Raw genomic sequence first — 13,849 nt, forward strand, 5'->3', positions numbered from 1 at the left:
GCCTACGTTTTCTACTGGATCAAGGAAGACCTGTAAGAGAAACAACTGTATTTTCATTTGATAGTCTACAAATACTTGTTGAGCACTGTTTCAGGCACCTGTTACTACAAAAATGATGCCCTCTATTCTAGACCTCAGTGGATGAGAATAGCAAATGTGCATTCTCAAGTTCTCAGGTCTGCAGTAGAGTGGGCTTGGTTGATAGAGACTGTGTGTCTCCACTTGGGGCTGTGCACCGGCCAGCTTGGCTTCTGGCTGGTACGGGTTTGGTTTAAGTTTGTTCTTACTCTCTCCACCCTCCTTGGACAGTCAGGCTGGCTATGCTGTGTTCTCCATGTGGAAATGGCAGAAGCATAAGAAGCCAAGCCCAGCTATGTAAGACTAGTCCACACCTGGTTCTCATCATACTCACGTATCTCATGGATTGACCAAACTTTCAGAAAACTTCCTGCCTCCAGAACGCTGGTCTCCCTTTTCTTGGAGCATTTACTTTAGAAAACTTTTCACTGCAAATTGCTTCTTTGCTCCTTTGAGATGTACATTTTTTCAACAGCCTCTTGCCAGGTTTACAAAGCTTGGATGTCTTTCTTGAGGACCTGAGAGCCTTACCTTTGGAAATGTAAAGGTCAAGGAAAATCACGCCCCCAGCTCCCTGCCTTGTGTGATGGTTGAAGCCCAAGTGACCCAGGCCCCTAGCTTCAAGTTATAATGCTACCAACCTCCTGCCTGCAGATCCTGGGAAATTCTACTTTGCCTTTTTGGCAAAGCCAGTTAGCAAACACAGATGGCCTAGAATGTACCCACCACAGCTCTTAAACTACTCTCCTGTTCTCCGTTGCAGGAAAGTGGAATTCAGACTGAGTTTGGACCTCTTCCCTCTATGCATAAAGTCATCTCTGTTGGTATAACTTGAGAACAGTTTTGTGTTGACACTTGCTCATACAACATTGGCTAAAAACACACACACATGCTCAAAATGGGAAAAGATTAATGCTGCTCCAAGGGGAAGGGTGGCAAGTATTGGCTGAGCAACACTCCAGCCCCTCACGGGATAGCACCCACCTACCTATATGTCTGTGGTACAGCAGTGATCAGGAAGGAAGGGTCTCTGTTCACCAGGAGCTCACCTTCTGAAGATGGGGGCAACACAGAAAATAAAAACCTAAATAAGATGATCTCAAATAATGATGCTTCCTAGGAATACAATAAATAAAGCAATGCAGTAAGAAAGTCAGCAGTGTCGGCTGGGTGCGGCGGTTCATGACTGTAATCCCAGCACTTTGGGAGGCTGAGACAGGCGGATCACGAGGTCAGGAGATGGAGACCGTCCTGGCTAACATGGTGAAACCCCATCTCTACTAAAAATACAAAAAAAAAAAAAAATTAGCCAGGTGTGGTGGCAGGTGCCTGTAGTCCCAGCTACTGGGGAGGCTGAGCAAGAGAATGGCATGAACCTGGGAACCGGAGCTTGCAGTGAGCAGAGATTGCACCACTGCACTCCAGCCTGGGCTACAGAGCAAGACTCCATCTCAAAAAAAAAAAAAAAAAAGAAGTAAGCAGTATTACAGGCCAAGTGCTGCTATAGTAGAGCAGGAGTTCCCAGATAGGTCAGCTCATGTGTTCTCAGAACAGGAAGATCAGTGTGGCTAGGAGGGTAATAGTGATGCAGGATATTTTTATATTTTTCTTGACCCCTTCACTGGACTTGCGAAGGGGTGCCCCATTTACTCAGCCAGTTGTGCTCAGCCCCTTGAGGGAGGGAACATGGGAGTGAGCGAGTGTGGGATCCAGCTGGCTGGCCGGCAGCTTTAAACACCAGCAGGTGTAAACTCCATGCAAGCCCTGGGGCAGTACCCAGGTGGCTGCACCTGTGATCCCTGAAGCTCCAGAGGGTGTGTTACAATGCTCTGTGAGCTCCACTGTCCACAGGCAGCAACGTGTTATAAGCTCTGTGGGCCCTTTGCCTCATCACATGGGGCAGCTGCCCTCCATCAGTGAGGACAAATGACCAGTGTGACAGCCCTTTTTGTGGACCCAAATACTTGTCCGGTGCCCAAGAAGAATGAGGTCATGCAGATGAATTGAAAGATGGTGGATATGGAGAATTTTCTTGAGTGATACAAGCGACTCTCAGTAGAGAGGGGAGCTGGAAAGGGGACAGGATGGGCATGTAATCTTCCCCCAAAGCCTGGCCATCTCTGGCTGGTTCTCCTCGCAAGTCAAGCCATCAGCTGCCTCTCCTCCAAAGTCCAGCCGTCGCTCTGAAATGAAGTTACCTCTCTCTGAAGTTAAGTCACCTCCCTCTCTACTGACTGAGTCTTGGGTCTTTATAGGCACAGGATCGGGGTAGGGTGGGCCATGGGTAGTTTTGGAAAAGGCAACATTCAATTGGTAAAAAGACATTATTCAGAAAGAACTAATCAGGAAAGAGTGGGCATGTAGGGACAGGAGTTCTCACTTTGGGTCACAGGTTTCAGGTTACTTTTGGCCTGAAGTTGGGGTTTTCACTGGGGACCCATCCCTGTCTGCCTAGAGTTTCTCTGCCTCCTGTCACTATCAATAGGCTCAACACCAAATAGGCAGGAAGAGGCCAGATTTTGTGCATTCTTGGAGAACGCCTTCCAGGACATACAGGTGTTTATTCTAAAACGCAATGGGATTTGGGGTACCACTTTAAACAGGAGAGTTAAATGCTGTAAGGAGAGTGGATTGTGGGGGTGCAGGGATAGAAGCAGAGGGAAAGTCAGTAAGGTTCTGTTGTCATCCCACTGAGAGATGTGAGGAGCTCGAGCCAGGGTGGGTGTTGGGGAGGAAGATTTCAACTAAAGTTTGGAGGTATGTCCAAGAGGACATATGGGTAAATTAAAGGTGGAGTGTGAGCAAAAGGGTAAAAATATCAAATCAAGTGTAATAATGACAGAGCATTTTATGAACTGAAAGCCTCCACTTCCATTGTTCTCACAGCCTTTTGTGGGAGGTGAGGCTGGACTCCAGACCCTTGGAAGTCAGAGGTAAGCAACCCTAAAGATAAGGCTTCAGCTTCAGCCACCTCTTCTGCCTCCATTTGTCCAGTTTTCTTCCAAGGACCCAAGGCCCTAATGTTGAGCACACATGGTCCTATAACTGCAATTGATCATGATCATTGTTTTTCCACTCCAGTCTCTCTCCACCGCACTGCTGTGCTTTGTCTCATGGTGAGCAGCATGGGAATGGCTAGGCATAGTTTTTGGTATCTGGAAAAGGAAAAATTGGGTTAGAAATATGATAGGATATATCCATATCCATATCTATATACATTTATCTGTATCAGCTATATAAGTTGGCAGGTAGTTAGGTTACTGTGAGCTGTCTGATGTAGGGAGGCATCAAGGTTATTCTCAGTCGCCGTGCTGACTCACGGGATGATGGGCTGCACAGCTGCAGGACTGGTGTTGTATACTCACATGAGTACAACCTGTGATGCCTATCACAGGAAGAAAGTATAGGAGTACGTGTGTGTGCACATGTTCACCTGTGATCATGCATGCATCTGGAGGTAAGAGTGAGATATGAAGCGTACAGAACCTCAGTTATTCCATGGAAAATTCTTTCAAACCTTGCATCTCACGTATAAACTAAACGTAATAAAAATTTCCCAAAAAGGACCATGACATTTGCAAAATATTACCAAGGATGAGTTCCAGGGTGAAAGAAAACAATTTTCCATCAGCCATGGTGGAGGCAATAGTTAATTATCTTTCTGTTACCTGTAGAAAATATCTATTTTATAAAAGTTGTCGTGTGAACATGTGATAATAGATTGCAGCAAAACAATGAAAGAAGAGTATTATAAAGGTGCATCAGGTAGTTCTGTTACAGGGAAGGGGTCTCGATCCAGACCCCAAGAGAAGGTTGTTGGATCTCACACAAGAAAGAATTCAGGATGAATCTGGAGAGTAAAGTGAAAGCACATTTATTAAGAAAGCAAAGCAGTGAAAGAACAGCTGCTCCATAGACAGAGTAGGGCGTTCCTGAAAGTAAGTGGAGGAACGCCTCCACCCTGGGTACAATGCTCATTTATATAGGTTAGAAAAATCATCGGGAGAGTGCTGTGCTACAAGGATTTGTGATAAAGGATTGATCTTCTTAATTACTATATTTTGCAATAATCAATACTATTATCTTTAAAGCAAAATTAGGAATGCATCTGTTCTTAAGATATTGGGATATCAGGACACTCCTAAGTCTGGGTCTGTTTATTAACGTTATCAATCTGTTTCCTTAACCGTCAACATCTAGAGGCGGGGAACACCTAACTTCCTGGGAATCCAGCTCAGCAAGCCCCAGCCTCATTTTCCAGCCCTCACTCAGGGTGGAGTTGCCCTGGTTCAAACTTGTCTGAAAGTTCATTGAAAATATTGCAGTGTTAGCTTTCTGAAACTTGTAAACTGCTGTGACTTCTTTTTCAATTGTAAATAACACTTTTGTGCCTATGGGTGTGTTAGTATTTTTGCACTGTTTTGCTTTTTAAAAGAGCCGTTACCAACTGTGGAAGTGCTTTAGCCCCCAGAGCCTGGGTCTTCCCTGTCCCTGGCTGTGTCCTCTTTGCAAGCTGAGTTCAGGGGTAAAATGAGGTTTAGAGGGAGGAGGAGAAGGAGTTCCCGGCTGAGAATCCCAGAAAACGTCTCCAGTGGGAACCTCCTTTCTAAAGGTTCTCAGGGAAGCAGAGGTCAGTGGAATCAGCCACCAGGGTGAGGGATGAAACAGTCTGTCACCTGACTGTATTTTCCTAACTTTTTTTCCCACTTCATTCTTTAGTGATGGAGCAATATCTAGTGTGGGGAGGTGAGATGTGCATAGAACAATCTTATTTAATTTGTTTCATGAAATGCACCGTCTGCTTAAGCTTAATAAAGTCAAATTTCTGAAAAGCAGGCTCATTAAAACTTCCATAGTAATAGATGAATTTAATTACTTTGACTTAAAAGAAGGAGTATTTTCCTAGGTGGCAGCTGAAGAGAATCTGGTCTCATACACTTACACTTATCTGTTTCTGTTATGGAAATTAAGAGCATTAGACAACTAACAGCAGACCAATGCATATAAACCAGAGTTGTTGCCAGGAAAAATATAGTTAGAAGACTATTAACGTTTTTTCTTCTTCTTCTTTTTTTCTTATTATTATGGAATAAATAAGTTAAAAGAGCATTATCCTTCAAAGTAATTAAAATTCAGAATTACCTTTTTTGTTTCAGAAATGTCTGATTTGATTACTTTATAAATTTACACAAGTTTCTGAATATTTAGAATCTTGACTCGCACTTTCCCTCCTTTTCATTCTCACCCTCCCCCACTCCATTCACTCTACTGCTAACACTGATTACTGCTAACTTGACTACTGTGAACATTGACTACTGCTAACCTTGACTGCCAACGCTGACTCCCTACTGGTTCTTAGAAATCACTGTGGCCAAAGATCATCCTCTGGCTTCTCTCTGCTTCCAGCCTTTCTTCCTCCCTGGGACACAGGTGCTGCTCACAGCCAGGTGCATCTGCACCTTGTCTGCCTCACAGAGGATCTACATAATGCATAGTCCAAAGTACAATCTTTGTGTCACTCAGGCTTTCCACACTAGAGCCACCAAACCCAGTTTCATTATAAGCCGTATCTCAGTGGTATCTCTAGCCGGTATTCAAGATTGGGCAAAAGGAAATAGCAAAGAAAGTTGTAAAGAAAAGTCCCAAGTTAGTGTCATTTTGAAAATGAGGCTGGGTGCAAACCCAGACACCAAGGGTCACTGCCTCACTCCTGGGCTCACTGAGGTGTTCCTGGGTTAGAATAAGCGTATGGTGTGGCTCACTTGGTACTTCCGAAGTGTACATTCGTCTCTGGGAGTCATATTTCCCTGCTTCAGTAATCCTGTCTCCCCTGGACTTCCATAAGCGCTCATCCTCACAGAGATCAGGCTCAGGGGAGGAAGACCCCCTTGGCCGGCTGCACTGAAATTACACAGGAGCCTCCCCTCGACCTGGCCGGCCCTGGTTAAGCCCGAGATCGCACCTTGACAGCTTTCCTTGCAGATCTGGGACAGCCAGGACCTGGCCAGTGCCCACGCGGTTGTGCCCCCGCAACTGTGTTGACGTCCCCTGCTTGCAGCAAGGATGGAGCACATCAGAGTGCCCCATGGGCTCAATCATTCCGGCCTGTCTGCTGCATTCACTTCTGGGACTTGGCCAAGCAGATCATCTCTCTGTTATTCCTCCATCTACTCGAAACATTAGCATCTATCACATATTTAGTTGGAACATATTGGTCACTTCAATTATGTATGAGCTTCCTGAGGGTTGAAACCAAGTCTAAGTGATCTTCATCTCTATCACACCACGCCCAGCACTGGCACTTGGCATCAATTAATAAATCTGTCAAATTAAATGCTACTATTTCAATTTACCAACAATGTACACTAAGGCCCCATTTTAGAGTCCTGTGAAGTTACCATATAGTTTTTTCAACCAGCCAATAAGCCTGGGTCAGCTAATGGCCTGGGTCTGTTCTCTGGAATAGTCTTGGAAGATGAATTTTGACACTAACTCTAGTGACGTTAGCAGGTTGACTTGCACTAAGGTCCTCACACAGCTACTCCATGGCTCCTCGTGCCATGCCGCTTACTGCAAATGGAACTTCTTAAGCCTCTCTCTCCTCCAGCGCTAATTCTAATAACCAACAACAATACTATCACAGGCCTGTTAATTCTCATGCATTTTTTTCTACTAGTTTCCAATTAAAAGTTCCACTTGCCATTCACTTTAAGTGTTGGGAAGAAAATCAAAATTGATGAGAACAGAAATGAGTAAATATGTGTGAGTGTGTGTATGCACGGTTATGTGTGAGTTGGTGTGAGTTTTGGGGGGAGTGTGAGCAGGGTTAAAGAGGTAAAAAGAACTAGTAAATGACTCTGGAAAGGGTGTGGTTTCTCCAACATATGAGACCTGTTTGGCTTAGAAAAAAATATTTGCAAAGGAGCAGGTAAAGAAAGCATGGGCGTAAAATAAGGTATGATGCCTGCTTTATTGTGGTGTATGATTATTTTGCATGATATTATTATTTTCTTATTTTATTAATATATTAAGAGTGTTAGTATATTATTGTTTTCTGCATTGGTTATAAGTAAGGATTGTGGTGTTAGAATATTAGGGATTAAATCTTGGCCCTGTCATTTGCTGGCAGTGCGATCTTGGGTAAGTTGAAATAGCTTTGCCAAGAAACGTATTTTTCAATTGTAATTAGAACAGGGTGATTACATCACTCGCCTGCTGAGTTCAGAATTTCTAGCCTGAAGGAATATGAGTTCTACATGCACCTTGCTATCGAGCGCCAATGCATTGAAAATTTGACATCAGAGGCATGAATGGCTATGGAAATTACTCTTGAAATCCCACAGAAGTGTTATTTTTCCTTTGAATAATAATGCGATTGAAATGCGAAATTTTCAGTGTTACAAAAGCCCCTTCAATTGTTCTATTTTTCTGTGTCAGATCAGTGGTACATTTAGGTGGGTGGATTGAATTATTTTGTCTCATATGATTTGATAGTTTCATTGATTATAACGTTTTTATTTGTTGTTTTGTTTGTTTCTTGATTGGCCTTAAACACATGTCATTCTCCCAGCTGAAGTTATGAGGATTGGAGATGGAGAGGAAAGCAAATGATCTGAAGACCCTCAAGAATGAGAGCAATCCTGAGTAGCATTGTTCTCTCTCCCTTTGGTGCGGCTGTAAATAGGTTTTTAATTCATTTTAAATTTGCATTTTGTGTTGAAACCTCAAGAAGCCTAAACTCCATCACCTGAGGATGCTGAGGGAACTACGTTTTTGTCTTCTTGGGACTAGAAAGCCTTAGTCTCTTTGTTAGTGGAGGTAGCTAGTCAGACATGAGCAAGGGAGGCGAGGGGAACCGCCATCCCCAAGAATGTCAGGAGAACATCAGGTGATGGCCAGGCAGTTGTTACACCTGTCTCTCTAAAATTATAATCGGTCACAGCTGGCGCCAGGGAAAGGCAGTCTCCCAATAGATAGAAAACACGGAAACATTATCAGCAGCTTACCGGTGAGATCTCAGGCGCAGGATGAGTGAGCTTGAGCATGCGCACTAAGAGGCAAAATGGCGGCATTTAACTGGTCTATGACCTTCCTCTGGGGACACTGGTAAGGGGGAAAACACCGACAGTGAGCATGCGCACAACCTCAGACAAGACACTGCGCAGACGGCCCTTCTCTAGTGCTAGCAAACCTGTGTGCGCACGGGCAGCGCTAAGAGAGACGGTGTTAACAACCACCTGACCATCACCTGATGGACGCCTGACATTCCTGGGGGTGATTGGCGCCCTGTCTTCCCCTGCTCATGTCTGACTAGCTTCCTAGTGTAACAAACAGACTAAGGCTTTCTAGCCCCAAGGGAAGAATCAGGGGAAAAGAGATGGAGACCCCAGAAGCATGCCAATGCAAAAAGCCCCAAGCCAAAGGTCAAACGGTGCCCTTGATCTCTCAAGTCGCCTGCTAGACCCTTTTCCAAGTGTGCCTTACTTCCTTTCATCCCTGCTCTATACCTTTTAATAAACTTTCACGCCTGCTCTAAAGCTTGCCCATCTCTCACTCTGCCTTATGCCCCTCGGGCAAATTCTTTCTTCATTCTGCAATAATTGAGGTTGCTGTGCAGCCGCGTGGATTTGTGGCTGCTAACACACTTTGGTCCTGCGTGACTCAGATATGTTTCCCAGAGCTGACGTGTTCTCCACCTTTTACTTTTAAATACTCTTTAGCATATATGTTATGATCCTGTTATTGAATAACTTTGCTGGATTGTAGGTTTTTTACAACAGGTACACCACCCTTCACAGAAAATGGGAAAAGGATACTTTTTCTCTTAGATCCAAAAGTGAATGCTGCCTTTGATCATGGAGAGAAGAGAAGTAGGATTCTAGGCCACTGGGCATAGCACAGAATGGCTGGTCACAAAGGAATTCACAGGGATATTTAAACTATTGGACTCTCATGAGTCCAGGTCATTAATGAGAGACATTGTTGCAATTCTCAAATCTGAAGCGTTGTACAGAGTCTGATGAGACATGGATGGATTTCCGGGGTAGCTTCCTCCAAAGTGTGACTCGGGGATGGAGCTCTTCTGTCTGAGGGCTGTACCATCCGTAATCTGTGCTTGCCAGCATGCCGTCCTGAAGGTGCTACAAAAAGGATGGAAGATTTTGCAGAATTTTTTCAAGAGAAGGCCTGGAAGTAGCTTATATTAATTTTACCACATTTAACTAGTCAGTGTACAGACTCATGGCCCCATTGTAACTTCAGGAGGTTCTGGGGAAAATGGTCTTCCAGTGGCCGAGGAAGAAGAACATACACTATTTTCTTGGCATGCTTGCCAGCAAGTGCTGCCATTTTTGTCTCCATGCTTTGATTTTGTTCTTGCTGTGCCCTCATCAAGTGCTTCTTTTCTGTCTCCCTATTTTTTTAAGTCAAACTCAAGTGTTTCTATGAATAACTATGGAGCTTGAGTTCATAACTTTCATGTGTATCATTTGATCTAGGTGTTCTCTGTATTACGTTTGAACCATTTTTTATGACTTGTTTATGTTTCTTCCATTGTTAGCTCCTCAACATGATCCCAAAGTCGTTTGCTTGGAGAAGTTTTTTATTTGTCCACAAGCGACTGATCAGTGCTTAAAGAATAAGGACAGTCTCTAATTAAGCTTCTAACTTATGAAAAATCTCCTCATTATGTAGGAATAAAAGGAAGCTTTATTAATTTGAAGCAATATCTACTAGAAACCTAATATAATCACCATACCTAATAAAAAATCAAAGTTAGGAACAAGACAAGAAAACCTATTCATATCTCTACTCTGGCATTTCACTGAATATCTAGCCAAACAAATAATACATGGAAAAGACCTGAGTTTTATGGTCTGTGTATCATTTAGCTTTTGCTCTGTAACAAACCACCCCAAGCATAGATACCTAGAGGAACAAATACCTATTTAGCATGTAACTGTGTGGGTCTGCAATTTTGGCTGGACTCAGCTGGACTTTCTCTTTGCTGGACACAGCAGCACTCAATCATGCCATGACCTGGACAGCTCCTTGACAATTGATTGATTGTTCTTTTAAGCTATTAAGTTTTTGGATGGTTGAATAAGGAACAAAACCTAACTAACAGAGATTCGAAGAAAAAAAGAGTAAGTGGGCATTAGTTGCAGATGATATTCTAGTCTACCATAAAAATCTGATATTGGGATCAGGCTGAATTGGAGAAATGCAGCTGAATCACACTTAAGAAAGGAATTTTATTTATACTTTTCAGTAAATGTTTGTCACTCGTTGGTGCTGAGAGCCTTTTCCCCTAATATCATACATTTGTGACTATCAGTACCATTTGTACCTCCAGTCCCTGTGATTTTCTTTCCATTCACCTAAATAGATTTTTCTCTTACCCTAATCTGAGATAACCAAGTGATAAATTCAGGGAAGTGTGAGATAGTTAAATCTTCACAGAATCTGATAATTCATACAGTTGGCACCCTGGCTAAGAAAGGTTAAATGACTAAGTGAAAATCACAGAGATAATAAATAGCAAACATATATGTTATTGCTATAAATATTGTACTGCAGGGTCAGAAACTGAGCTCAATGCTTCTGTCATACCATGCACAGTATTTCCTGACTTGTTTCCATTCAAAGACTGAGGGGCAAGTCAAAATACTCTTAGAAGGAGGAGCACTGATGTGTGAAACAAATCTATTCTGGCGCCTTCTTATGGGAGAATCCCCAATACATTTCTATGCATTTTTGGTAATTAGTTATGCTAAATGTTATATGCAACTCAGAAAGTCTTACATACAGCACTGATGGTGTATTGTGTTGTTATTTGTAGGATACTGTTCAAGACATAAGATCATATTTAAAAAATAATCAGTATGTGCTAAAGAAAGCAATTATTCACATGCTGAAGAATGTAACTGAACTGCTACCTCACACCAAATACAATAATTAACTTAAAATTCATCAACAATATAAATATAAGAGCAAAAATTGTACAAGTCTTGGAAGAAAATATAAGAGTAAATATTTATGACTTGGATTTAGAAATTAGTTAGTGGATATGACACCAAAAACACAAGGAGTAACAGTAAAATAGATGTTAGATTTTATGTTTCTACATCAGTGTATATTATAAAAATTGAAAAGACAACCTACAGAATAAAAAAAAAATTTCAAATCATACTTTGGGTGAGGGTCCAGAATCCATAATATATAAAGGACTCTGACAATTCAACAACGACAACAAAAGGCAAACAATCCAAGTCTTTAAAATGTGTAAAGGACTTGAACTGACATTCATCCAAAGATATACAAGTGGCCAACAAGCACATGAAAAAAGATATTTATAATCATTAGTCAGTAGGAAAATGAAAATCAAAACCACAATAAGATACCATTTTATACCCACTATGATGTTTATAATAAAAAATAAGGAAAATAATAGTTGTTTTAGAGGATATGGAAAAATTATATTCTTTATATATAGCAAATGGAACTGTAAAAAATGCAGCCAATGTGGAAATCAGTTTGATAGCTTCTTGAAAATTTAAACATAAAATTATTATATGACCCACAACTCCAGCTCTAGGTATATATGCAAAATAACTGAAAACAAGTTCAGAAACAAACACTTGTGCATGAATAGTTATAGCAGCACTATTTGTAATAGCTACTATGGAAACAACCTAAATGTCTATCAACCAGTGAATGGAAAAATACAATGTGGTGTATCATACAACATAATACTATTTAACTACAAAAATAACTGAATACTATACATGCAACTATGTGGTTCAAACCTTGGAAATGGTATGCTATGGAAAAGAAGACACAGAAGGTGACATATTTTATGATTGATTTTATTTATATGAAATATCTGAATAGGTAAATCCATAGAGACAGTAAACTGATTGGTGGTTGCTAGCAATTCCAAGAAGAGAGGAATGGGGAGTTACTGCTTAATGGGTGGAGTTTTCTTTTGGGGGTGACGACAATATTTTGATACTAGATAAAGGTGGGTTGTAAAACAACCAGAATGAACTAAATGTCGCCAAAAAGTTAATATTATGTTATGTGTTTTCCACCTTAATTTTTTAAAAAAATGAAGAAAACATAGGTGAAAATCTCCACAAACCTGGATTAGGTAATGATTTCTTAGCTATGACAACAAATGCTCAAACAACAAAACAAAACACTAGATAAACTGCGTATCATCACATTAAAAATTCTGTGCTTAAAAAAGACATCATCAAAACTAAAAAGAGATCATGTGGGATTTTTCTTTCTGTGCCTGGCTTATTTCACTTAGCGTAATGTTCTCTAGGTTCATCAATCTTGTTACAAATATTATAATTTCCTTTAAAAAATACTAAATAGTAAGTATTTCATTGTGTATATACTGCAATGTCTTTATCCAGTCATTCACTGATGCACACTTAGGTTGATTCGAAATCTCACTAATATGTGGAATCTAAAAAGTTGAACCCCTAGAAGTTGAGAGTAGCATGGTGGTTACTGGAGGCTGGGATGGGAAGTTGGGGAGATGTTGGTCAAAGGGTAAAAAAAATCAGTTAAATAGAGGTCATATATTCAAGAGATCTATTGTACAACATGGTAACTATAGTTAATAGCAGTGTGTTGTATTAGTGAAAATCAGAGAGTAGATTTTGCATTCTAGCCACAAAAAGTAAGTGTGTGGTATATTATGTTGGGATTGTTTTCAGCACAGATTGACTCTGCTAAGAATAACAAATGCCTCCCTTTATTTTATTTTATTTTTTTCCTTGAGACAGGACTTCACTCCTGTCACCCAGGCTGGATGCAATGGCATGATCTCAGCTCACTGCAACCTCTGCCTCCCACGCTCAAGAGATTCTCCTGCCTCAGCCACCAGAGTAGCTGGAACTACAGGCACATGCCACTGCACCCAGCTCATTTTTTTTTTTTTTTTTTGAGATAGAGTTTCCCCATGTTGCCCAGGCTGGTCTCAAACTTCTGAGTTCAAGTGATTAACCCGCCTCGGCTTCCCAAAATGTTGGGATTACAGGTGTGAGCCACGCCACCCAGCCCCTTTATTATTAATAGTAATTAAAATGTTAGCAATGATGGGTTGAGCTCATTGTGTGAAATACATACGTTTTATCTACCTACTTGACATTATCTGATTAAAACCTCTCAACTCCTAGGTGATATAGGTATTGCTATTCTAATTTACGGAGATGAAAAATGGAAGTATGAAGAGGCTAAATCCAAGGTCAAACTATCACTAAGTGACAGAAAAGGAATTCAAACCCAAGGAATTCAAACTCAAGCCTCAAAGTTCTAAATTCAGCTATCATTAATGTTTGCTCAATAGGCCACTGGTAGTTGTAAAATAGGCACAAACATTATTTCGATAATCCTCCATTCAAAAAATAGAGCTTCATTTTATTCCTCTTGCAGGTGGGCAGCCCTTAGTGACTCAGTCCTAGATAATACTGTATGGTAGAAGCGATGGTTGTCTCCAAGCCGGGAAGAGAGGCCTGGAGCAGATCATTCCCTCATGTCCCTCAGGAGGAACCAGCCCTGCCGACACCTTGATCTTGCACTTCTGGCCTCCAGACCTGGAAACTACGCATTTCCGCTAACTCACCCAGTCTGCAGTACTTTGTTATAGCAGTCCCAGCAAACTAATAAAGATGGGGCCGGGGCTCTGCAGCCAGCGACGTCCACTGTTGCAGCTGGTATCTGGAAAGTCCCTCCGCTTGCTGGGATGTTGTGAGGT

The 13,849-nt window shown here is 41.6% G+C and overlaps 1 long non-coding RNA gene across 1 annotated transcript; it reads right to left on the reverse strand.

Annotated features, from left to right (window-relative positions):
• Positions 1–2,911: 2,911 nt before the first annotated feature.
• Positions 2,912–8,175, reverse strand: LOC139356511 (uncharacterized). Its single transcript, XR_011608471.1, has 2 exons — positions 8,085–8,175; positions 2,912–3,233 (listed from the first exon to the last, which is right to left on the reverse strand). It is a non-coding gene; the product is annotated as an uncharacterized lncRNA (long non-coding RNA).
• Positions 8,176–13,849: the final 5,674 nt, after the last annotated feature.

This window comes from Macaca nemestrina, chromosome 10 (assembly GCF_043159975.1).
Source record: "Macaca nemestrina isolate mMacNem1 chromosome 10, mMacNem.hap1, whole genome shotgun sequence".
NCBI lineage: Eukaryota > Metazoa > Chordata > Mammalia > Primates > Cercopithecidae > Macaca > Macaca nemestrina.